Genomic DNA, 26875 nt, shown 5'->3' with positions numbered 1-26875 from the left:
AGCATATTAAATCTTAGCAGAGACTTTATTTAATTAAATGTTATTTATGTTTTGTGGGTGTTACTGAACAAAGACTTCCCTGAGTGTCATTAATGGAAGAGTGACAGAGGGTTTGAAGCAGGGAGGACCATCAGTCTGAATGCAGAGATATTGTAGGAAAATCACCATTTCTCATTCAGCTGAACACTCAAACATACTTGATTAACTCAAGGTGAAACCACAACACTTCTCAGTGCCATCCTTCCAGTCTCTCAGAGTCTTCATTTGGAAGTTAACCACTGAAATTGCTGCTTTAATTGCTCTGATTTCACACCCATGAGCAAAGCTCTGTTACAAGGTCGGTGCTGAGGGATTTTCTTTGGCAATGCCAGTTTACTTTGGGACATTCTGGTGACTGATCACTTACTGTGCTGCATTACACCGTGTTAGAGGAGAGGTGACCTCACTTCTCATGCTCCGCCAGGAAGGAGTGGCCAGGAAGAAGATATGTTCTTTTTTTAAAATCATCCAACACAAATGTTTCTGACCTGCTCTATGGAGATAATAGAAAACAACCAGCAACTGCTGGGCATGAGTTTTGTCTGTTATACATTATTGTCTGTCTTGACAGCATAAAATTAATAAACTACATGTATTCAAACCCCCTTTGTTTAAAAAATAAGGTTGCTAAGATACAAGAGTTATGCACATTTAATGCCATTTATGGTCAGAGGATCCTGTCAATAGGAGGGGAATAACTGAGACCTACAGGTTCTACTAAAGTTTTGCTCATTATAGTTGAACATACTTCAGCAAGAAGTGCTGATAATGATAAAAATTTGGTTTACCTATAGGTTTGTGTTTCAGTACGATTTAAATATGTTACAAATAATTGTATATGTGAACTTTGTCCAAAACTGGTCAGTTGTCATGGCCCAGGAGGTTAAGTGGGTATGCCCAGGGAAATGTGCATATTGGTATTTTTCACTACTGTTCTTATTAAGAGAGAAAATTCATCCAGCCTCCTACATTTCACTGGAGTCAACGCTATGCTCATTTAAACCAGAAACCAACTTGTCCTCTGAACTTGCTCACGGCCAAAAAAGAGAAAAAAAGAAAGAAAATATAACAACAAGTGGCAGCACAGCAATACAACTGCTAAACCTGAAGGTATTCCTGGCACTGCCAGGCTGCCCATAGTACACACACAGAAGAGACTTTTCCCCAAACTTGGTGTTATAAAATTGAGAGCTAGAGGTCTCTAATCACTACCTTAAACTTAGGAAAATTATCCTCAAAAGATTGCATTTCTTGCTGGGTAAAAATACAGCCATGTTCTCAACCTGCTACTCAAGAATATGCTCTTCAAAGTTTAATTGCTTTTTAACTACTCACTGCAACTCCAGTCTTTTTTCTTTTTTAATTTTCTATCCAGCTACAGCAGCACTGAGGATTTCTCTTTCTTATCTGATCACAGGTTAAAAAAAAAAAAAAAAGAAAAAAAAAGAACAGCTTATTCCTGCTTCCACCCTTTCATCCTTGGTTTCTTGAATGGGGCCTGAAGCAATTTACCTGTTTAACCTTGTGGGAGAATTAAGTTATTCAAGCTTAGTCAACTTCAGTTTCCCAGTTAAACTGGCCCCCTGCCAGCATTGTCAGTTTTCCATCACCCTGTGGGGAAGGTTTACATAACATCCCCGCTCCCAGGGAATCTCAGTGCTGCCTTGGTGATGTGCACGGACACCAGCACTGCCAGAACCCCTCTGCCACATTCTGAGGGGCTCAGGAAGGGACTGGCACATTCACATCCTCTGAAAAACCCCTTGGCCCAGGACTTTTCTCCTCGGGAAGCTGAGAAGCCTCAGAGAAAAGGAAAACAATTTTTATCTCATTTGCTTCTCCTGTGTTTTGCTTATGTGGAATGTGTTTGGAGATTGTTTACCCACAGGTGATTGTTTCATTGGATTCATGTGAGTTGTTTTCACTCTTTGGCCAATCAGGGCCAAGCTGTGTCAGGGCTCTGGAAATATTCAGGAGTTTTCATTATTATCTTTTTAGCCTTCTGTAAGTATCCTTTCTGTATTCTCTAGTTTAGTAGTTTAGTATAGCATTCTTTGATATAATATAGTATATAATAAAGTAAATAATAATAATAATAATAATAAATTAGCCTTCTGAGAACATGGAGTCAGATTCATCACTCCTTCCTGCCATGGGGCTGCCAGCAAATACCATGGGGACAATGCCCTTCAGCAGTGCTAACAAGAGGAAAAGCCAGTGCCCCAGCCCCCCTGGCACAGCCAAACAGGGGTTTTAGTGAGTGTTTGACAGCGTTGGGACCGTGTGTGGGATGAGGCCATGGCCGTTCTCCCTGCTGTGGTTCTGGCGATGCCGAGGATGCTGCTGCCTCCCCAGGGATGCAGGACCTCATCTCCTGCCAGCACTTGGCCATTAGCTCAGTGCTTGGCAGAGCTTGTGCCAGCCCACAAGTTGTCACCAGCTGCCAGGGTGCCAGCAGGGCCTGTTGAACAGCCTCCTTTCCCTTCCCTGGCTGCCTCAGCGCACACGATGGCAGCACCAGCAATATTGTTCCTGACAACCTGCAAAATATTTGTGTGAACTTCACCATTTAGTGTTTAAACATGTCATGGTGGCAACTTCAAACAAACAAGCAGAGCTTATGGGGAGACCTTTTGAGGCTTGCACCATCTGCCAGTAGCTTTCCTGTGTCCGTGCCAGCATTAAAAAAAAGGAGTATTCTCTAATTTAAAAAAAAAAAAATAGGTCTCGTGCATCTGCAAATTTGTCAGCAGGGCAGGTGGCATCCCTTCCTGCTCCTCAACAGCCAGAGTCTGAAATAACACTGAAGAGGAAGAGCCTGAACACACTGAGAGCAAAACCACCTAGAAGTGCCTGGAAGGGCAGCAGCAGCACTCGGGGAGGGAACAAAGCCTGGGCACAAGTGCATTCCCTCAGCCACTGAAATGAACACTGACAACGCCTCATTCCCAGGGCAAATCCTCTTCAGCAGAAACCCTGGCCATCAGCTGGCTCCGGGATTGTTCCTCTTTGCTCACAGAGCTGACATTTCTTTAAGTGCCTTTTTTTCTGGCAATATTTGCAATTCCCACAGGGGAGTGGGCCGGGCCTGTGGAACAGCACAGCTCAAAAAACTCCTTTCTGCGTGTGAGTGCTCCTTCCAGCTCCCTGTATTGCATCCTTGCAATTCCTTAATGAGCAGCAATCCTGCTGCTCTTTCAAGATACCATCTGCCATCACCCATTCACCAACACACTGGTTAGCAATGGGTAAGATAAAGATTAAAAGGCATTTTCAGAATTAAAAAATAAAAAAGTCAGTTTGAAACATCTCCACTGGATTCCAATGGTTTATTTACTTCCTGGTGATCAAGAGATTCCAATGGTTTATTTACTTCCTGATGATCAAGAGATCACTGGCCTTTTACTTTCACTCCCAGAGACAAATATTTGTTATCAGATGGTAAACAAAAGTTTAGTGGTACGTGGATAATTCATATTGAACTTCCATACAATATGAATGCTATCCAAGACTGTTTCAGAGAATGGTTTCTTGTGAAACTTCACAGATGAAGCTTCCTTATTAAAAACAAAAAAAAAAAGTTCTGCATTTTGAGATTTTGAGCAGGCTCCCATTTTAATGAATTGAGTTAAAGGGCTGATTTCCTTCATGCCACTTCTCTTGGCATTTACTACAGGCAGTGAGAGAGCAGGACATTTTTCCTAGTGCACAGTGTTAGGATTTTTGCTGGGTGCTCACAGAGAGAAGATTTATATTTTTGTATTTTTTATTTCACAACATATCCAGACTTTGGAAACTTGCCAGGTCTCGCCTTCAGTTTGGCTTAAAACATTATTCTACAAAGCACCAATAAGCATCTGAAACTAAGCTAATGTCTGCATGTCATTACTTCTAAATGTGTAGGTGCTTGTGGTTTAGCATTTCTGCAGTACTTTTTGTTCCAGATTTTCATCTTGCCTGCCCCTGACAGTGTGTGCAGCCCCAGTTTCACCCTAACAGCTCTGCCCAAAGGGTCAGCTGAGAACAAGGCCTTGGAGCATCTCCCAGGGCCTGGCTGGGCTCTGTTACCAGCACTGCTGAGCACAAAAATGCAAAGTTTAATGAAGTCAGTGGAAAGGCTCCTACTGGCTTTGGGTTAGCTTTGCATCCAGCTGTAAATTATGGGACTTGGATTTTATTTCCATTACTTGTCCGCAGTGTACTTTGCCTATGTTAACAACATAGCTCCTTTTTAAACAATGACAGAACTGATCTTTCCAGTCAAGTGATCCGTTTGTCAGTAAATTACACTGCAATATGACCGGATAGGCATCCTAAAATTGCTGCTGGATGGGAAAGAGTGAAAAACCTTTTTCTGGTTTTGTGGGCAGTCACTGGCTTCAGGGGAGTCACCCAGTGTCCTGTCATTCTTTGTATTCAGCATTCTGAAATGGAGGAATAGTTGCTATCCCACCTTTCCAGAGGAACAATGTTATCTTCTTTCTAGAAGATAAATCAGAGCTCTAAGGAAATGATAGGAAAATGGTCTCCTGTGACTCCCTGCCTGGCCAATGGCAGAAGTTAAATTAACACAGGAATATCTAGCTCATGTCCCATTTCTGCTCTCTCTGTTCCTGTGACATTTCCAGACTGTGTCACAGAAGAAAGCCCATAGGAAGTGCACAGGAAATCAGGATTTTGTCACTTTAACAAGTTTAAAGAAATACATGTTCTTGGAATTAAAAGCAGAGGCCCTGAAAACAAAAGAACTATGCTATGAAGGAAGTTTATTTTAAAGTTATAAAGTGATTACTCTCCCTACACATTCATCTAAGTAAAATAAAGATGTAATAAATAGTGTTAAGTAATTAAAGTGATCTAAATTAAAAAAAAAATCAAGAAAACTTTCATGAAGAGTACTGGTGGTATGTCTGTGCAGTCATGTAGCAAGAGACCTTGCTCTCTGAGAAACAATTTTCCCTCAGAACATGTTCTATTTATAACCCCCCTAAGCCTTTTGCAGTATGTTTCCTGTTCAGACACCAGAAAATGACTCAGCCAATCAGTCCAGGCACTTCCCAAACATGGGATTCAAAACTAGGGAGAAAATCATGAACATGCTCAAAACTTGACTGATGAGTCAAAATACTCTTTAAACTGATTCTTTTCGGATTTTTTTTTTTAAGGTACATATTAGAAATGGTTCACCTTGTCATTTGGGAGCACTTAGGCGCTTGTTCTCCAAGAATGATAATATTTCGTTCATTCATTCACTGTGAAATGCTTTATATCTCTGTAATTACTCTACCACTGTATTATATTTCAAAAGTAATGGCCAAAAACTGTGCCATGGACAAATCTCCCACTGCTCTTCTTTGGGCTGTGGTGGGCATTATTGTGAAGTACTTTATACTTTTAGCTTGCATAAGAAACTCTATTGGAGTTACAACTGGTTAAAATTGTGATTTTTCAGCTTATTTACTAATTCACTGCTAATTTTTAAGCTCTAGAATATGAGAGATGTTGCTACATTTTCCATGTACAAAAGTGAACACTATTTAAATAATCCATAAACCTCCTCCAGCACATTAATCTGCAAAAAACTTGGAGATGGAACTGGAACACAGAGCAGAAGCATTCTCAATTCTCCTTTCAAGTGCAGGAGCATTATCAAAAACAGGATGGAGTTCCATCCTAAAACAAGAACGGATGCACAGCTGCAATCTGCATGATTCATCATGGCTACAACCACAGAAATTCTTCCACACTCCACAGCTGAAAAAGAGAAGTGTTTCCTTTTGTCCAGATGTAAAAGCACCACATTTCTGCCATTTCAGCCATTTAGCTTAAAGAGAGCATCACCTGCAAGTCTTGTCCTAATCTAAAAAACCCCAGAATATTCCTGACCCTTTGGAACCTGAGTCATGTCTCAGAGTTTATGAGACCGTGGCCTATTAAGCAGAAGAACATACATGATCCACAGCTAGAAAATTATCTTCATTTGATACCTACTTCAATTTATTTAGGTTTGCTTTTTTCAGAGAGACTAAACAGCCTTTCTCTAATGCCACTGTGGTTCTTTTTTTTTTTTTTCAGGCAGATCCTTAAAACAGGTTGGAAGTGGCAGAGGAATGTGGTAAATAGCTACAAATGAGAGAGAGGGTTTGAAATGAAACTTTTTCCACATTGAGGTTTTGAAATTAAACCTTTTCCACAATGGGGTTTTGAAATTAAACTTTTTCCACATTAACTAAGCTAAATTCACATTGAGAGTGTTCACAGGCCATTTGTGGGCATATGGCTGGCATGGCTTGGGTGCCCCATCCCAGATTTGGTGCCAGAAGCCGTGGGATAAATAAGGATGGGGTGTCGGTGTCAGGCTGACAATGTCACTGTGATAAACGGCCCAGGGCACATTCCAGCCCTATCACTGCTGCTCTTTCATCTGCAGGGGCTGCTCTCACTGCCTGCACCAAAGCAGGGCTCCAGAGCACGTGGAAAGCATGCAGGGATAACTGCCATGGAAACATCAGGGGAAAATCAAAATACCCGCACGTTTTCAGCTCCAAGTGCAGTTTCTGGTGTGCTACCACCTGTGTCTGCTCCAAGCTTTGTCCCAAGCACCAACAGTGCTCACTGGGGGTTCAGGATGGAACACTGACACGTGTGAGCAATGAACTTGCTCTTACAAAGTGTGTGTCTCACTGCCTTCAGAATGCTGTGGCTTCTCCCATCTCTTCTTGGCATTTCAGCTTCCAGTTTTCTGCCTCAGATACCCAGCGATATTTTTATGGCAATAATGAAACTGCTCGTTAACTCCAGACATGCTTTGCTAAGTCTTTTCTCTTAATCAGGAAAAATTATGTTTCTTAGGTAATATATACTCATTGTCCCCCTTTTTTCCAAGCCCAAGTTCTTGTCCTGTATGGGACAAGGTCACCCTGACTTCTTTTGAAAAATAACATTTTTATAGCTTGACACGGTGGACATATTTACTGGGAGTGTTCAGAGAGATGGGTCAGCAACACCATCACAAGACCCAGGGCAAGCACACGTGACCCTCGCCCTATGGCTGCAAGAAGTTTTGATTTAAAATTTTGTTTCAAAATAGATTTGGACAGCTGCCCAAGTCTGAATGCCTGTGCTGCATTCTGCAACAGAGAAGGAAGAGGCAAAGAAGGTGGAAAGAGGGAGGAAATTGGATTAAAAGAAAGCTCCCCAAGTAAACATAGGTGAAATAATTAAAGAGGGACCTTGGAAAACTCCATCTACTTTAAATTTCTTAGAAAATAATGATTTGGAAATACAAGCCAAAGTCAGTCAAAGTATAATTAAACAGTTCAACAGTGTACCTTTTACTTAACAAAAAGTCATTATACAACTGCATTTTTCAGATTAGATGGAGCAAAATAAGTTGTGTGCAGAACAAAAAGTAACATTGGGCGTCAGTGTTACTTTCCAAGGCCCCTGTTTCTCTGGTGTTCTTAAAAAGTCCTTCACCTCTTCTGTGCAGGGTAACTTGTCTAGTTTCTCCTCTGCCCTTTCCCCATGCCCTGACATGACGAGTTTGGATGGGGATGCCAAACCTGCCTGAGTTCAGCTTGGTCACATCCCCTCCCCAGGGAATTCTGTGCACCTTTCCTGGGAGATGACAGAAGCAAACTTCATTGGGACCAGGCAAAGTAAGAACTGCTGTTGGTCAATTATTTCCTGCCAGACAGAACAATTAAACCCCTCACCAAGGAGCAAGGTATCAGCTGGCCTTCAGTTAAGAAGTGCTTAAGAAGCAAGGATCTGCCAGTTATGCCAGAAATAGTTCCAAAAGGAGCACAAACACCACAAACACACATGACAAAAAGGTGAGGCTGCAGAGAGGAGAGGCTGAATGATTCCTGAGCTCAGCCTTTGGCTGGGGGCTGCTGCTGCCCCACATGCAGCGCCTTATCCAACAGTGATGCAATTGCCATGCAAAGTAAATGGAGCATCTCAAGCCATGCCATTTGTTGAAACTGGACATTAAAATACTCAGAGTAATGGGTTATTTTAAAACAATTCACTACCTTGCCAGTCCTGATAAAGTTCTCTGTGAATTGCTTTATGTATGTGTGTGAGACAGCAAATAGCAGGGATGGAGCCATGTGTTCTACCAGTTCAATACAGGTTGAATATACCCCTGATAGCAGAGATTACTGATAATCAGAAGGAAAATAGGACTCAGAGGAAGATACATAAATAAATGAGTACCTGAGGAACTTTATCTTAATTTGATTTCCTATCTAACAGCAGTTGTTAATTTTTAACTATGTTCTATGTTCTTTCTGTATATAGCATTATAGTACCCCTTTTAGAAGTATTTTTGCCTTAATTAAAAAGGCTGAAATATTAAAGAAGCTTCTGAAATTGCAGAAGAAGAAATTGCAGCAAGAGCTATCTTGCCTCAGAACAAAAAAACTCCTGCTGCTGTAGGTCATTTGTAGCTTGAACTTGTCTAGTTCCTACTTCCAAATTTAGGGTGTTTCTTCTGCTTGGTTATGGAGCTGACAGTCTCCTTGCCTTTACTATCATTTAACCAGGTATTCAACACTGCATTTCTCTCCCTCTCTTTTTTTTTTTAAATCAGAATTTTCTAAGGACAATTTAATAATATATTCAATAATCATAGGTGTGCTTATAAGCCACGCTTACAAATACATGTTACGTGTCCATTGTCAAGCTCTATCACCCATACAACTTTGTCAACTGATGCTGTTTATGGCACCATCAATAATTTATTTTCTTTTTGCAAACTGTCTTGAATTTGGTCTGACTTTGCCTTTGGCAGTCTTAAAGCAACTATTCTGAAGTTCCTTTTCCCAGTTAAAATACTGGTATATCATCTGGTTTTAGTCCATTTTATCCATTTTTACAATTGGGTAAAAATGCTACTTGGTCAAAGAATTCTTTAATCATCCCAGCTATACCCCTGAATTATTGGATTACAATCAAATCTGAAAATATGGTTTTTTGTATAAAATTAATTACAAGAGGGGCATGTCATCACACAGTGCAAAGAATCAATAATGAAGTGACTGGAAAATTAAGAAATACTGTAAATTTCTGCTCTCACTGTGCTGACTGTAGTAAAACCTTCTAACAGCAGTGTCTGAGCAGGAAGTCTGGCAGGGCTCACAGTAATCCAGCCTGAGGTAAATAAAGGTGTGGGCAAGTTTCAAAACACCTCAGGTGCTGACAGGGTCAAAGCCTAGGACTCTCCTACAAGTGGTGAAAAGAAAATGTTCAAATGCTTGAAATACTGTTCCTCAATGGGAAAATTAAAAAATAGCACAACAGCCCGAGTCCAAAAGGGTACAGTAGCTGAAAAGTAATTCCATATAAAGAAAAAAAATAAAATCAGTAAATTCAGTAAGTGGATATATTTAGAAGGCCTCAGTGCCAGCTGGGTTTCTGGCAATGAATTGTTGCCAACCCTATTCCTTCTAAAGATATGTCATATCAAAGAGGCAGCTTTTGGTCACCAGGAACAAACACAAGGGTGACCAAGGCTTTGCAGAAGCAGATAGGGAAAGGCTGCACTGGATCATACACAGTAGCTATGCAGGGATCAAAACCTGATATTGTGGATTTCTGTGGCAGAGTTACATCTATCAGAAGAAATTATTTCATTCACAGGGTTGACACTCTTGGTTCTCACACACAAAGGCCACATTTACACTGGCCCTAAGCCCATTCACCCTTGAACAAAAATGAGTGCAACACTAATCAGGGCAAAATCAGCACACAGAACATGACAAATAATGTTTGACTTTGAAAAGTCACAGTGGTGTTTTATGTTTTTTGAAGAATTTAAATCTTCCAGTAACTTGCTGTTCATATTCTGCAACCTTTTCTGAGTTAAGCTCTGCTCTTGTCCCATTGATATTTTGTTTGTATAATTTACACAGAATGATTGAGTGGATTAGGGGGTCACTGGTTATCCACGTGGGAGAAGATTCTTCATCTAGTTAAGACTTATTCTTGTTCCAAACACTGCTGGATAGGCCAGAACTGGTAATGCATATTGAACAAAGCCCAGCTTGGGAGGAAAGCTGTGGGACAAGCAAACTGCGTTCATTTTGTGCAAATTCACAGAACCACTGGGTTGGGAGAGACCTTCAAGATCATTGAGCCCAACCCAGCCCCAGCCCCTCAGCTGAACCCTGGCCCCCAGTGCCACATCCAGGCTTTGTTAAACACCCCAGGGATGGGGACTGCACCACCTCCCCAGGCAGAACATTCCAGAGCTTCATCACCTTCCTGTAAAAACCCTTTTTCCTGATATCCAATCTATATTTCCCTTGGCACAACTTGAGACTGTTTGATTACTCAGAACACAGAACAGAAGCTCAACACAGTCTGGGGCCTGATTCTTTCCAAGTCAACAACTCAATGTTCAGGTTTATGTGTTTATAATTCAGAAGAAGTAATTTTAGCTGTTTTAAGGAATCAGTATCACCAGGCCAAGACAGCTGTGGTGACACACGTGACACGACAGAATGATGTCTCTGCACAGCAACAGAGCTGTGTCAGCTGGAGATCCTAAATTTAAACCCAGCAGCATCAGGTTTCAGATATGCACCAAAACCACCTACATGTCAATATTTATTTGGTCTTTTGGATCTGTAGATACATTTGAAAGGAAGAAAAATGCTCAAGGACAGCAGATGCACCGAGTTCTAATCCCAGTTCCTGTCTGAGTAAACTTGGCTTCTCCTCTCATCTTCTACAGGATGTAAAAGTATTTAGAAATGTTTCTTCTCTGTGAGGAAGGCTTTACTCATGTGATTAGTGGGTTAAGAGGTAAAGATTAATGATTGTAAAGTGCTTTGAAATCCAAGATGAAAGGTAAAGGTATTATGCAAGAATGATTATTTTACACCAGTTAATATCATTTGTTCCTTATGATGTAACATAATGAGGAAGGAAGAATTCCTAAACTAGACACCGAGGTCTGGCAAGGGAACTGGGATTCTGGCTGCCAGTTTTCATGCCCATATGCTACACAGCTACATCACAGACCCTGACCACAAAAGAGAAGTGATAAAAGGGGTTTTTATTTCCTTAGTGCTCTTAGCAGAACTAATGTGTGTTTGTGATGGGTGTGAAAGTGCTTGGGTACACATGCACACCATATAACACATCATAACAGGGCTATCATCACATCAGACAAGACATCATTTCTGTAGGTCTGAAACAAGTGGCAAATCAGATGGGGAAAAAGAAATAGCTTTTTTTTCTGCACATAAAGTCTCTCAGTCTAGCTCATTGCTTTCCTTTTCTGGGCCTCTGTCAGTACAGGACACAAAATAACACTATGTGGACATGCAGCTCTTCTAAGGCGAAAAGAGAATTTTTAATTTGTGACTATTATTTATAGATTTTTAAAAGTGACAGTGGATTGGAGGGTGACAGTGCCACCTCTCCAATGACACTGGACAAACCAACAGTCCCATCAAATTTCTCTTTTTCTAGAAAAGAATACAAAACAATAAGTTATTTACATAAAGTGTGTGAGAAAGTTTGTTACAAAAATGTAAAGATCAGAAGGCTTAGAAAAACTTTAAAAAAATCAGGGCAACAGGCCTCCAGCCTCTCTGGTGCAATAGCAGATTTACAACACAAAAAAAAAAAAAAAAGATTCACCACAAGAAAAAGAGATTTGGGAGGTTTTTTTGCCTAGTTTTCAATCACCTGGTTCTTGGACCTTCAGGGCCCCCCTCTCTCACTGTTGGCTGTATCTCCTGCCATCAGGTGAAAGAAAAAAGAGCCAAATCTCTCCCTGTGTCACTTCCCCAGCTCTGCTTGCCAAACAAAGGGGAGTTTCTCCTGACAAAGGGAAGCAGGGAGGTGAAGAGAAAGGATGCAGGTGGATGGAGGTGATGCTGTCACTGCAGCAGGTGACCCACTTGTGTCACACAGGCACTGGCAAACCCCTGACACCTCTCCAAGACACAGCCTGGATAAGCAAATCCATCTGTGCGTGTGTGTGCAGCCACAGAGAGGAAATATTTACACTGCTGAGCATTTGGACGATGGAAGCATAAACAAAGAGAAGGCTGCTGGAGCCACTGGAACCCATCAGAGGGGTGCCAGCCCCAGCAGGGTGAGCTGCTCCACAAAACGTGCCCTGGATGTGTCAGACACTGGGCAAACCTTACCTTCAACAAGCACTGAAGGCAGCATTTTAATCCCCTTAGCATGGCTCTGGTACACGGATCACCAAAATCTAGGGCAGGCCTCTGAAGTAGCTGGATCAGGCTCTAATACTCCCTTAGATCATAATCCTGCAAAGATTTAACATTTGCAAATAATTTTATCATGTGAGTGGTTAAATGGGATGTTGGATGATCTGGGTCAGAACTGGAAAATTCAACAAATTCCAACTTTGGTTATATCTATCAAGCATGAGGAAAAATTCAGGGTGGCTGCTGAGAGAACCTGACTATTAGGAATATGCAGCATTTCAAGCCTTAGATATCAGCTTGAATTCACCCACAAATATTCACTCCTATCAGCCTCAAAGGATTTTAATCAGCATGCAAAGCTAAGTAAATCTGCAAGAGATAGGGACTGGGCTATAGCAGTCTTTCTCCTGACACAAATATTCTGCACTTTGCCCTGACCCCATGCCTATTTTAGTGTTTTACCACTTTTGTTGCTAAGCTTCCTTTTTTCCAGCCTTCATCCTCCACACTGGACACCTCAGCATGCAAATGGCTTTTACCTGCAACAGTCATCAAGATAACACTAGAAATAGGAGAGCTGAAAGAGAGAAGCTGCTCTCTAATTTAAAAGCTGAGCAATGAGTGCTTGCAGCCCTCAGCTGAGCTACCTTGCCACCTGAAAAATTCTGCCTGTGGATTTGGCCTCTTCTGTGCAAAGCACTGGAAGTTTAATTGAAGGGAAAATAGTTGCATTTCTTGAACAAGTTTTGTGTGGTTATTGTGGGAGGGAGGAGGAAACTGAGCAGAAGAAAGAAAATATATTCTAAAAAATTGGGCAGATTACAGATGTGTCAGGTGAGAAGTATTTGTTTAGTCACTGCTAGGTTTGATATTGGATAATTGAAGAATGTATCAGATTTTCCATGGATATTTCTGCCTGGGGATCTGCTACAGCCCTGCTGTGTTTAGGCACTGTGTTTGTCATTAGAAAGCCTCTGCCCTGTTGCTTACACATCTTCTCTCACAGGGAGAATAAACACTCACAGAAAAATTAAAAGTGTTCTGGAAACAAAATAGGAAGAAAATAACTTTTAAAATTATTTTTTTACTTTTTTTTTGCTGCAATAAAAATGAGACCAGGAAAAAAACCCAACAATAATTAATGCTGGTTTTGTAGATCAGTGCGCAGTTAAGATTCAGATACCAAAGGAAGAAAAATTGGGTAAGACCAGAGTATGGACAGTAAGTTCATCAATTGCTGCTGGTCAGAAAATGATGTGTGATTGTTCAAGTACTGAACAGTGCAGTATCAAGGAACAAGCTCTAGCATCTCATTAAGAATCTAACTTAGTTCAGACTCTGTTGTTTATTTATAAAATCAATCCATCTATTTTACAAATCACAAGGCAGAAGTGCTTGCCCTGGTGAGGGAACATCTGGGGCAGATGTTTCTGCAGAGGACATCACTTCCTGCTGTCCTCCTTAGCCCATTTCCAGTCCTTGTGCAATGAGCCAACTCTGCTTTTACAGGCTGCAGAGACACAGTAAAACTCAGCTGATGAAATCAAAACTGTTTTACGGCAGCATGTCCCTGCTCCCACAGCAGGTTCACAAATAAATGTGTCCTCTGTGCTTGCTGCTGTACTGATTCCAGTCCTGATAAACAAATAAAATTCCCCCTCTCTCATTACAGGGGGTTTGGTGCAAAATTCAAGGTTTTCAACAAACCTTCACATCAAAGTAGCTTATTAAAAGCTTCAATCCTAAGGTCTTGAAAAGCTGCACGAGCCAGAAATACAGGAGCAGAGGCTAAAATCAAAAAAGTCATAATATAATAAAAGAACTGACCTTGCTAAATTACACCTTAGAGTCTTCAAGTTCCCATAGGTACTTAAATCCTTGCAGACTGATGGTCTATAGTAGTTCTTTCCCAGTCTGTCAAAAAAGTTGCCAAAATTTAGTTTAGACAAGTGAAAAATCAAGGCACTAATTGAAGCATCTTTCTACACCTTCTGTCAGCAGAGAAGGATATGTTACCATTATTTACTGCACAGAATTCTGTGTTAATTAGGTTAGAACTGAAAACTTGAGTGCAAAGTTGTTTGCGTAAAAGAAAGGTGATAGGGTATAAAAATAGGCTGCTGTTTTCAAGCCACGCAGCGGTTTGGAAGAAAAAATTAAAACCCTTTTCCAAGTAAAACCTTGAAGTGTTGAGGGTTTTTTTACAATTCTATGTCTAATAAAAAAAATTATTTTGAAAAAGCTATACAAACCCTATTTTTTTCCAGTCATTCTTTAAAATACTGTGTTCATTGTAGGTGTTTCCTAGTAACTAAAGGCCACACTCATTAAGTAGCTCTGATATTCCTGGTTTAGAAAAACTCATAAGCAGGAGATCATCTGACCAGCCCATACATACATTTAATTTTTATAATAATTGGCTAAATTATTAGTCACATTTCTAGATATGTTGAAAACTACCATGTGCCTAAGACAGCACAGTCAGTATGTCTAAATAGTCATTAAATTCCTAATCCAGAATGTTTCAGTAATCCTATCTTGTTGCTTGCCTGCTAACAAACAACAAGAAAATATGTGCATTAAATATCATTGATCCCAAGCATTTGATAATCATGGCCCTAGTCTGAGGCTTTCTGATAATAAATGTGCCTGTAATTTGCTTTTCACATAAAACTGAGCAGGTTATTAAGTGCTTTTCAGCAACCACAGCTTAATAAGTAAGGTATTTTCATATTTATTTTTAAGTTAAAAAATCCAGAAGCTGGAGCTCAACAAAAAACCAAACCACTAAAAATCACGACACTCCCATGACATTGAAAATCCATTGTTGAGCCATGGAAAAATGAACTGATGCAGGGGGTTTAAAAAAGCTGCTTATTTATTTTCATCCTGGCATGGCAAATAGACCTATCCAACAATTTTAGCAGGCATGATAAAAGGCTCTTTTATCAAAAGGAATTAAGGCAAGGCAGGCAGGGTATAAAACAGAGTCCTGAGACATCAAAAGGAAAAAAAGAAACTCTTTGTTGGCCTGCAGGAAAAGGAAAAGCTCATTTAACTAAGCAGGTAGGGAGCTTGAGAAGTTCCGTGGTACAATTTATCTTGTGTGGAAGCCCAGGGCACACAGGGAATATTTCTCTGTCTGCTCTGGGGTGCCCTGACCCCCAGGGCAGCACTGACTCTGACCCTCATCCATGGAGAAAGCTTCCCAGACTTCAGGATAGACTGGAACCCACAAAAGTGTGAAATAGATTGTAGAGAGCAGTGTGGGTGCATCACTTGGTGAGAAATTGAGGGTTTGGGGTTTTTAGTACATTGTGGATGGCAGCAGGATGGAGGGCACAGGGTGTCAGCCCGGGTTTCTTCTTCATGCTGCTTCTTCCTTCTTCTCCATGGGTTTGGGTGGCATTTTGTAATTGGGCAGAAACGTCCCCATTGCAGCTCTTTGAGATCAGTTATTGGGTTAAAAGGAAAATAATCCATGTGTCAGTTCTTAATTGGAGAGTTTAGTCTTAAAAGCCCTTGTACCAAGAGATTGTTGGCCATTTTGTGCCTTCTAATGAAAAGCTGCTGAACTCACAGTAGTGAGGCTGTTTTACTGATAAGAAATAATAAACACCTGAGTCTGAATATGAATGACTGTCTCAAGAATGACTGTCTTCAGACCCAGAGAAACCCACAACTGGAACCCCCACACTCTTGGTTCCATGGAATGCTGTCTGGCTGGGCACGAACACAAGGACAGACAGTTGTATTCATATTTCCTAAGTCCCGTACCTTCTCAGTGATATTCCTCAGGGGCAGCTCTTCACAGCACAAACACCTTCTGCTCATTGCTGCTTCTTAGCCAGGGCTCCTTCCAGGATCTCCCTGACTGGCCAAGCCCACCCCCTTTTATCCCAGTTCTCTTCACTGGCTACAGCTGCAGCCCAGTTAAGGACATCACAGCTGCAGCCCATCAAGAACAACCGGGGCTTATCAGGGCAAGGCCTATATACAGGTATTCAAATACAATACAGATATTCAAATACAATACAGATATTCAAATACAATACAGGTATTTTACTAGGACTCCTACCACAACAGGCAGCCACCCTCTGTTCCCTGCTGCAGCCACACAGCCCAGGCTGAGCAGCCAAAGCAGAGCCAGAGCTGAGCCAGGCACTGCTCTTGTACCTCCCTGTCCATGTGGATCTGAGAGCCAGCAGTGTTCCTGCTGCCTTCCCTCCTTGCTGCATGCCAGGCCATTGCTGTAGGGCCCATGCAAGGCTCTGTGCAGAGGAGAACAAGGGTTCTGTGAGGATTTCAGTGACCTGCCCAGTTCCCTGCAGAGCTGCTGTGGAGGGGAGCTGGGAGTGCTCATCCAGCTGTGCTCCAGCCCCGTCCTCACACCTTCACCACAGCTGGATTTCACAAGAGCCCCCGGGGCAGAGTGCAGCCACTGGGTTTCAGAACACTTGCAGAATGTTTGGGCCTAATTCTTTGGGGAGGATTTAATTTTCTTAATGAGTCTGAGTAAAATCATTAGCTTTCAGTGTGGCACAGGGAATACTTTGGGAGATTTTATGAGGTATGTTTCAGCACAGCACAACAAGACAAAGTCACACCAGTTGGACATGTGATCTCAGAACACAGCAAGCTGTTTTTCTAATATCTCTACTGCACAGTATGTTTTAAAATACTGATTGATTTTACTGCACCAGAAATCATACACATTTTTTTTCTTTACAATGTAATTGATATTCCTTTTTGTGTCATGATTTTACCATAAAGACCCGTACTGAAGTGTCTTCATCCCGGGAATCAAGTAAGGAATTATTATGGAAAGTGGACAAGTGGGAATCTTACACCTTTGGAGCCAGGTCCTTCTCAGTGTTCCCTCAGCACATGCCATTTTCTGTTCAGATCGGCTGTTTGTCTCTGCCCAGACACGCATAGGATGGGTCTGGGACAGCCCACGCTTCAAAGGATGAGTCTGGACTCTTCAGATTTTCAGTCTTTGGATTTTTTATTATTTCTTATCTATAGAATTTTCTTTCAGCCCAACAGAGGTCTGACCAGCAAGGCAGCCAAGGGCACTCTGGCCTCCCACTGGGCTGTCATCTATTTTTATACTAAAAACTACGTACATCATATTTACCTTTATTTCCCAATACCTTTCACCCATATTAGCAAGTGCACCTTCACCATGGAGCAATCCCAAAGTGCCAACATCACCACAGAGAATGGATGACAAGAAGAAGAAAGAAGAAGGACAAGACACGCCCTGATCCCTCCATCTTGTCTCCATAACCAAAACCCTAAAATCTATATTTCATTCTGTAAATACATCATTCTTACACCATTCATTCCCAAGTGACTCTCATGTCCTCAAACAGGTGGCACATCCCTCGAAGGGTCAAAGTCAAGTCACCAGGTACTTTTGGCAGCATTCCAGGATCTCCGAGCCCCCCAAGGGTTGTCTCGGTAACTCTGGACATCGGGAGTGATGTGCTGAGTTCCCACAATTTTCTTGCTCTGTGTCAGTGGCCCAAGATACAGAAGCTGCTCTCTGGAAAATGACTGCATGAACTGCATGGGCCACGAGTCCAGCACCTCTGGGCTCCAGGTAAGGCAGCATGGCTGGCTTGTGTCACTCTCCACATCACTGACTCGCCCCTGTGACACTTTCCCTGGTGACACTCCTGCCTGGCCTCGCTCAGCAGAGCGCGGCTTGTGCAAGCAGCAGACGCTGCAATCTCCCAGCGGGAAGCAGGAGGCCCATGGCAGCAGTGGCACCCTGCAGAACAGGGCAAAGCACTCCCTGAACCAGCCCTGAGTATGACCTGCTGTAAGAACCAGCCCTCCTGCAGTTTATTCCTCATTGCCTCGTGCCTGGCAGCAAAGAACACGACCCCTGCCAATCAGCCCCGACTTAGGTGGCAGGGAGCCACAGGAAAGGTGGCACTTCAGGCTAGCACTCCCTTCCCCCTGCTTTAACCCTTATCATCAGATAGCAAAAAGAATGAAAACAAACTGTGGCTGCAGCCAATGGTGCATTACATTTTCTGTTCTCACCAGCACATTTTGCAGGTCACTGTTTGGCCAGTGAAACGTAACACGGTGTTCCTTCACCGCTTCCCCCTTGCGCCTCTTTTTAAATTTGAAAACAGGTATCTTCTTCCAAGCTAAATACTTTTAACTACTGGACTTCACAGAAAAAGAAGGTCACAAGCTGACTCATCAGCAGGCTGGACTCTTGAGGAGCCTGGACAGGACATCAGAGCATGTAAGTTATAAATGCCAGGTACAGAGATACTCAGCACCCAGGGAAACAGGTGTGTGTGTTCTTAAGGTTTCCTGTGATTTATGAAGTAATAAACATATTATGCCAGGCCAAAATGTCCTGGGCCTGATTTTCCACTGCTTATGATCATGTACATGTATTTGCATCTTCTACAGCCCATGCACGGAGTAAGCTTTCAAATAAATCAGAGTAGAAGGGGTCATGTCCCTTGGTGTGAGGCATAAACACGCAACTGTTGACTTTTAGAAGCTGACCTGCTAAGTTCACTGTGAGTGAGAGGGACAGTTGCTAAGAAGAGTCTAAGACTTTATCCAAACAATTTGTATTCCAAGCATTCAAAATACAGAAAAAATCTCCTTTGCAGTTACTATTTGGCACCACCAGCTGGATGTTCCAAGGAACTAAAATCGAGAATTATTTTTTGTACTGCTTAAAACTGGAAATACCAGCAGTGTGATCCTGTGGTTTATAGTTCTATACTTTATTTTGCCTTGCTGGTAATGTATAAATAGCTGGTCCCTTCTGCACAAGGAGGGGACCCTGCAAGAAACAGAGGAAAAGATTCTGTTCAGACCCTGCAAGAACAGAGGAAAGCTGTTAGAAATCAACATATCAGCTCACAGGATTGTTTACAAAGGCCAAATAATTTACATTTTTTTACTCTTACAAGTACTTGGCATGTTTCATTTCTTCAGTGTAATATATAAGGTGAGTAAAGAAGGAGCAAAACACATCATTCCATTTCTTTCTGTACACAGGATGTACCAGAAGTGTGTGAGCTGAGGGATGCACAACCTCAGTCTTCAGTGAAGAACAGTACATCACATGTTCATCATCATCATGTGTTCATCAGTTGTCCAGCAGTGTTCTGCTGCCCTTCTCCCTCTGCCAGGGTTGATAAATGCCATGAAAGGAAATTGAAGTGACCTCCTGCAGATTCAGAACAGGTGTGGTGGTGGCAGGAGATTGCATCTCTCCTCCCGGTGCTGGAGCCAAAACTCCTGCACACAAATGTCTGATTTGTCTGGAACTGGGCCCTCCTCTCTGCTTTGGAAGGTGAGGTGGTTCTGCTGCAAGCACAGCGAGAGAGGGGTGAGCAGCTGCATGAGAGGACAAGTTTTATGTCCAGGGAGCTCAGTGTCACTGTCCCTCCTCACAGTGACTCTTGGTGTCACCCTGAAGTTTTCAGGATGATTTCCCCTGTCAAATTTGCAGGGCACCCCCGACAAAGGAAGGAAATGATGAGGAGGACTCCATTGATATCAGAAGGCTAATTTATTACTTTATTATGCTATATTATTCTATACTATATTACATTATATTACATCTAAACTGAATCTGCCAAGCACTGACTCTGCTCACAGTGCCCAGAATCTCGTGGCTGTCACCCACAGTCCCCACACACACACACACACCTGGCCCTGACAGGCCAAGGGAACAGAACACCCTCACTGTGGGTGAACAGTCTCCACATTGCATTCTGCTGTGGCACAACACAGGCACAGCAAAGATTCACAGAATCACAGAATAATCACAGAATAATGAGGTTCTTCTCCAGGCTAAACAACCCCAGCTCCCTCAAACATTCTTCACAGGGTTTGTGTTCCCAGCCCCTCACCAGCCTTGTTGCCCTCCTCTGGACGTGCTCAAGCATCTCAAATGAGATAAGAATTGTGTTTTTTTCTTTCTCTGAGGTTCAGAGAATGTGAAACCCAGAAATCCTTGGGAAGAACTGTGCCTTGCTTTTCCCTGTGAGGAGAAATGTGGCGACATTCCCCTCCTCAGGCTGAGCTGCAGGCACACACCCCACTCTGCAGCCCTGAGGAAACAGGTCAAGTGGCACTGTGACAAGGACTGGGGATGGAAAAGGATTAGAGAGGCTGAGTCAGTCATCATAAGCAATGATTAACTTCGGGGTTCTCTGCTTTTGGCATCCAGATCATGTAGAATCATGGGATTAGTGCAGTGCCAGCCAGCCTCGTGTCTGGGCCCTTCCCTTCATAGCAGGCACGAGGAGGAGACCGACCCAGCCAGCAGAGGAAGAGGTGAAAGCTGAAAATGCACAACAGCTATTCACAGTAACTTCTGCCTCACTGCAAGCACTGCTGTAGCTGTAAACAAATAAACTATAAAATTTGGCACAAGAAGGGCCCAGGACTGGAATAGCAGGAATGCTGCAGATCAAGATTGATGTGCACTGGCAGAGCTACCCAGAGAAACATGCATGGCACCGGTCCCCATGGTGCCTGCCTTGAGCTAATACTAATCCCCTGCTTTCACAGCCACAGAGCTCAAACCTGCAGGTTAAAACAACACCTTGGGCACTGGAAAACGTTTTGAGGGAGATTTTGGTGAGAAGGAAAAACATGAGTAAGCAATATGTACTCATAAGCGTGTTTGTAGGGGAAGGACCTTACCCGTTCTTAGGAACATGTGTGTGTGTATAAAACTAGGTATGTTCTGTGTGTTGATAACAGGATCAGCATTAAAAGATGTGACAAGAAAGATAAAGACTGTTTACAGTTCCAGCCACATGAGGTGCTATATGGTTCATTCCAGAAAACCTTCTCAATTTCTGCCTGGGGTGTGTGCTGGATTTAGGGCAGAAATGCCTAGCCTGGATGGGATGGTGGAGGACCTGAAGCCTTGCTGACAAATATCAGCAGCAGGCATCTGATTAGTTAGATGCCATTATTCAACCATTCTAAAATAACTATGACACCATTGCAGCCACTAATCCTTTCTGAGAATGACAAGTAAGAAAGCATTAATTGGGTAACCATTGCTGACTGTACTTTCTGTGGGACTGAATGTACTGCCATTTTTGTCGTGCTCTTTTCCTTCCTGAAATATTCCTCTCTAAGCCCTAACACTATTAATGTCAAAACTCCTACTAATTTTAGTGGGTCTAAGAAAAAACCTTTTTTTCCCCCCCATTAGCTAAGAACAACTCTCTCAAAAGATAGGGGAGGGAGTAGATGCAGAATTTTGTAGCTATGTTTCATTTTAGGATAATACTGCATTTTCATCTTTTCACATGAATTTGTCTTGAACACAGTAACAAGTAAGTACAAACATAGCAGCTCTCAAACCCTAATAAACTCCTTCCTCTTATGTAAAATATATTCTGAGAACAGCATTAATTGTGGGCAGAGTATGTCAAGCCTGAAAACTTTTCAGTGTTTTTTATTTATTTTAAAACGGATTCAGAACATTTCTGGACAAACCATCAGAGATATTTTTGTGGGTTTTAGGGATAATGAACTCTGCAGTGAAAAAAAGCAGAGCAGTCTGTGATGAAAACTCCACACTAACCATTGTCCGTGGTTTTGGAATGCCCATGTAAAATTGGAAATAGTTTTGCAGACAGTAGGAGGTTCCTAACTTCATTTCCCTTGAGGAAAATAACAGATACAGCGGAACTGCTGTAGAAGCAGTGTCCTGGTGTGCTTTCAGCCCGGGAACCCCACTAGATGGGGACATTTCCACAGGACACTCCTGGCTCTGGGCAGGGCTCAGAGTGCTTGCACCAGCACCAGCTCATTCACCTCTCTGATTCTCTCCTTTTCGGACTGGATCAGCTCACGCACCTCTCTAATTCTCTTTTTTTGGGACTGGATCAGCTCATTCACCTCTCAGACTCTCCCCTTTGGGACTGGACCAGCTCATTCACCTTTCTGATTCTCCCCTTTTGGACTGGACCAGCCCTAATTCATTATAAGTACTAATTCAGGGCAGTAACTAATTCAGCTTGGGGCAGGCTTTCTGGTTAAAGAGCAGCCAATACAAATAATTTTTTTCTTTTTACATGAGACCAGATGAGCGTGTGCCTGTGCACACACACACACGAGCACACACACACACATATGGGCACACACACACTTGCACATGTAGGTGCATTCCAGAGCCTAAATGGAGTGAAAATCCCCCTGCTCCTTAGTTGGAGTAAGTTCTACACCCTTTGAAAGTTAAGCATCTCAGACACGTGAGACTTTGGGCACAGATTCGTTTTTCAATGGCCTTCTGATTTTTGTTAAGACAAGGTTTAAACTCAGTTTTACATTTCAGAAGTATTTGCAGGATACTTCTAAAAGGTGTGCTTGAAAATCAGAAACTTGCATTTTGTGTATGTGTAAATCCTTTTCTGCAGCCCAGTGTTTTCCAGTCTGTGACAATCGGTGCAATGGGAACAAGGTCTGCATGGAGTTGTCACTTATTCTGATAATAAGAAACTACAGAAATGTTGAGATTTATGAGGTCCTTTTTCCTTCACAGGTGCTAGCATCAGAACATGGGAATGTACCTTATTTTCACTCTATGTTGCACAGATTTGGGGATCTGCTAGAGATCACTTTCTCTTTGCAAGATTCATAGAACCATTTAGGCTGGAAAAGACCTCTAAGATGGCCCATCTATTAACCCAGCACTGGCAAATCCCACTAAACCATGTCCTTAAATGCCACATCTACACATCCTCTAAATCCCTTCAGGGATGACAATTCCACCACTTCCCTGGGTGGTCTGAATTGTTTTCTGATATCCCATCTAAACCTCCCTGGTGCAGCTTGAGGCCATGTCCTCTCCTCCTGTCACCAGCTGGGAGGAGAGGCTGGTCCCCACCTGGCCACAGCCTCCTTTCAGGCAGCTCTAGAGAGTGACAAACTCACCCCTCAGCCCCTTTTCCTCCAGACTGAGCACACATAGTCGTGATTTTTAAATATTTCTGTCCTCTTTTACCAGTATTTAATCTGTGCTCTCTCTGCCTCTCTGTGTTCCTAATGTGTCATACCCAACATAACTGAAGAACAAATTGTTTGGTGTTTCTTGAAATCACTTCCAATTAAAATGCTCTTTCTGTGAGCCTCAGGGAAACCAGGTTGTACTCCACAGGTCCTGCATGAACTTCACACACTCCACAGCACAAAACAGATTCCAGAGACCTAGGAAGTCATCACAAATACCACCGAGCTGAATCACTGCAGAAATGTTATCTTTGTTAACTATTTATTCCCTAAATGTCCTCTTTGTTAACCATTTATCATTCCCTCACACCCACAAACTGGATAAGAGCACAGGAACCCACACCTCACTATCAACAGGGACACACTGCTCGGGTTTTTTGGCCTCACCTCTTTTCCATCACACTGATAACTGTGGGGTTTTGCCAGCTGCAAGCAGCTCTTGGCTGGCATTTGAGAAATAACTCAGCTGGTGGCTGGGAAAAGTATGTAGGGATGATCCATCAGAACAAATTAACTCCTTGCTCTCTGCTGTATTTTGGTGACACAACTAGCTTTTCTTTTAGTGTCAGGTGCAATTAGGATTCTCTGAAGTGCTTTCTTTGTCCCCCTCTTATTTTGTTCATTCAGAGGTGTCTCAAATGGCAAATTGGAGGCATGCTTTAAGGTAGAGTATGTATAAAACCCCCCAACTTACAATCCCATCTGCTTGCTTGTACACAGCACAAGTAAGAAAACTGGCACTGCATCCACAGCCTGCAGTTTTTCTGAAATAAGCCATCAGCCAGTAATCCATGCAAGTTTAATTCTGGACAACTTTCCAGCATTGGTGACAAAACCCAGTGGAACTGCCGGAAATCATTGTCCAAGACAACCTAAATAAAATTTTTATTTTAAAGCAAGGTGCCCTTTGTAACATCATGTTTTCAGTGAAGTGTTTGCCCAGTCTCTTTTTGTTTTTATCAGCAAATTGCTCCTTCTTCAAACTGTAACACCCCATTACCTTAAAATAATTAACTTAAAATAGCAGGTGCTGGGGGGAGCATCTTGTGTCTCAGTTTGACTACACACCATTGAAAGAAAATAATCAGAAGCTCTGTTTTAAAGGCTTTTCTTGATAATTATAATTAATGTAATTAATTTTATTGATAATTACATGTTCTTTAGAAAAAAAAAAAACAAAAACTAAATTAACTTAATGCATGTGCAATGCTGGGATCCCTTTTCCAATACATAAAGTGAAAGAGCTGGAAAGAGAGTGGTGCACAGCAGCTGAGAGCTTGCCCAAAGCAGCACATGAATTATAGACAAGAGTAAAGACAAACATTTATAATGAGTCATCTTTAACACTGGCATTTACAAAAAAAAAAACATTGCAACTAGAAAATGCTTTTGTTACAGCTTTGTTGTGTTCCACGCTGCAAGTATGACCTTCGCTTATCTTTTTATGAAAATGCTACCACTATCATGCTTTGTGCTGCTCAACAGCAAGTCTCATTCTCACAGCTCCTTATCACACCAGCACATCTTTATCCTTCCACATCATTCCCACCATGGGAGAGAGGGAAATAGTTTAAATCAAACTTCTGAGAGCCTACAACAGTTTTGAATGTCACTTAGAAGCCATTCTCACCAGCTGTAGAGACACCAGTGATCTCAGAGCAGAGCCGGTTCGGAGCAGGCTTAGGCCCAGCAGTGAGCTCAGTGTGTGCCATGGATCAGCTTCAGCCCAACCCTCATTTCAATTGTCCCAGGAGAAACCAGAGAGAGACTGTGACTGAAATGGGGAAAAAAAAATAATCTGAATGGATTCAATATTCCAGTGCTGCCAAAGTAGATAACTTAGGGTGAAACCCTTTTTCTTTCATGACTGACCCAGTCCATGCAGCAAATACACACAAATCCACCCACTTCTGTGAATTTTGTACCACATATGCATCCCAGAAGGATGAAGGTTACAGCAGGATCAGAAACTGGGCTTTGCTTTTGCAGGACTTGACAGGTCGACATTTCCAGCACTGAGGGACTGAGCAGAGCCTGAGGGAGCTGAGCTGCACCCCGGGGAGGGACTTTCTCAGTCTGTCATCTCTCTTGGAGCAGCAAGGGGTTTTAGTGTTTGATATTGTTTAGGTTTTATTGTTTAATAAACAGGGTTTTTCTCTAAGGAGGTATTTTCTCCCAAACCAGTTGGGGGAAAGGCCAATTGAATCTGCTTTTCTTAAAAAAAACCCTTTAAAAAAAAAAAAACCCTCTCCCAAATTTGCCCTAAAGCAAAACAAATCCAGGCTGAGTGCTTGTCAGTCAGGCTGTGCAGCAGCAGGTGATCCTGCTCAGCTGCAGGCACAGAGTTCTGATAACATTTATGGCCAATCCTTCCTGCCCCACCCGAGCTGCCTCCGTGTCCCTCCAGCTGCAGGGCTGCACCATCTGCTGCTGCCAAAGCCTCTCCTGCTGCTGCTTGTTTGCACTTTCTGACCATCATTTCTAGCAGCATTTTAGGGTCAATGACAAGCTCCATGTTCCAGGAGCTTTGGCCAGATGGCTTTCGTGGTATCGCTTGTTTATTTTCACAGTTCTTGCAGCAATCCTTGTTGTCGTTGCTACCCACATGCCGCTCCTCTAGCACATTTTATCCAGCACATTTTATCTCTCCTTTGTGAAGTCAGTGTCACCTAGGGTTTTTTTTTTGCATGGGGTTGGCAGGCCCTGTTCCTTTACTGTGACCACAAAAATTCACTCCACAGTAGCACTTTGGCCTACTTGCATCCAAGCATTTCAAAAGGACTTGTTTTAATTTTCACAGTTTTGTCTTTGCCTCTGCCCCTGATTCTTCCTGATTCTTAAACACAGGGCTCCATTAAAAGTGGAATCCTCCCTTGTATTGAACTATGCAGAAGTATTTGATTTTTTTTAAAATCCGGATGCTAATGAAAACCTTTCCCTGTAAATGACTCTGTTTCAATTCTGTTATCTCAGTAGATTTAGGGGTTTTTTTACATAAAAAATAAAACTTTCATGTCAAAAACTGCAAAGGCTACCAGTCCATTACTTTCAATTTTTAAAAATCCTGAATTGAAAAGAAAATTGCTTTTTTGTACATAATTAACTTGTGTTAAACTTGAAAAAGCGTAACAGTTCCAATAGGTTGCAGATAATGTGAACTTACAGAGGGATGTGCTTCAGGGTTTTTTTTTGCAGATGATATTCCCTATAGATTATGAACTTTGCCCTCCATATTTCAATAGGAACTCATGTAAGCATCTTGCCAGGAAAATACTGGGAAAAAAAAAAAGCTGGAAAAAGGAAGCCAGAGAAGTGCTAAAGTAAAAAAATGTGCTAATGCAAGAAAAATGGATTGTGTAATGATTCACAAACTCAAGCAGTCAAGATGGAGAGGGCACCTAGATTTCCTTAATGAAATGCATTTCTTTGTTCTGAAGCACTGCCTGGCTTTATCTTGTGTACTTTGACAAAGACCATGTGCAGGTTAAATATCAGCGTGGCAGTGACTTTGCACTGGCTCTCGCAGCTCTGGAGATTCACAGTCAGCTCAGAGCACTGGCCCTGCCTTGAGCAGAGGGATTAGACCATCTTTGATTTATGGATTTTAA

At 42.2% G+C, this 26875-nt stretch overlaps 1 protein-coding gene and 1 long non-coding RNA gene across 7 annotated transcripts in view; both read right to left on the bottom strand.

The window, feature by feature from the left end:
• MICAL2 (microtubule associated monooxygenase, calponin and LIM domain containing 2) overlaps positions 1–26875 on the bottom strand; it is a 219064-nt gene that overhangs the window by 120516 nt on the left and 71673 nt on the right. The window lies entirely within an intron of this gene.
• Positions 81–16088, bottom strand: LOC135449122 (uncharacterized). 3 transcript variants are annotated; one of them, XR_010440649.1, is made up of 4 exons: positions 16017–16088; positions 14067–14153; positions 12213–12338; positions 81–532 (listed from the first exon to the last, which is right to left on the bottom strand). It is a non-coding gene; the product is annotated as an uncharacterized LOC135449122 (long non-coding RNA). The 3 variants fall into 3 exon arrangements; XR_010440650.1 differs by lacking the exon at positions 81–532 and adding an exon at positions 2313–2579; XR_010440648.1 differs by lacking the exon at positions 81–532 and adding an exon at positions 9048–9270.

Source organism: Zonotrichia leucophrys, chromosome 5, assembly GCF_028769735.1.
Source record: "Zonotrichia leucophrys gambelii isolate GWCS_2022_RI chromosome 5, RI_Zleu_2.0, whole genome shotgun sequence".
Classification (NCBI taxonomy): domain Eukaryota; kingdom Metazoa; phylum Chordata; class Aves; order Passeriformes; family Passerellidae; genus Zonotrichia; species Zonotrichia leucophrys.
Note: the sequence above shows the minus strand (reverse complement) of the source record. Positions and strands in the feature narration are given on the sequence as shown.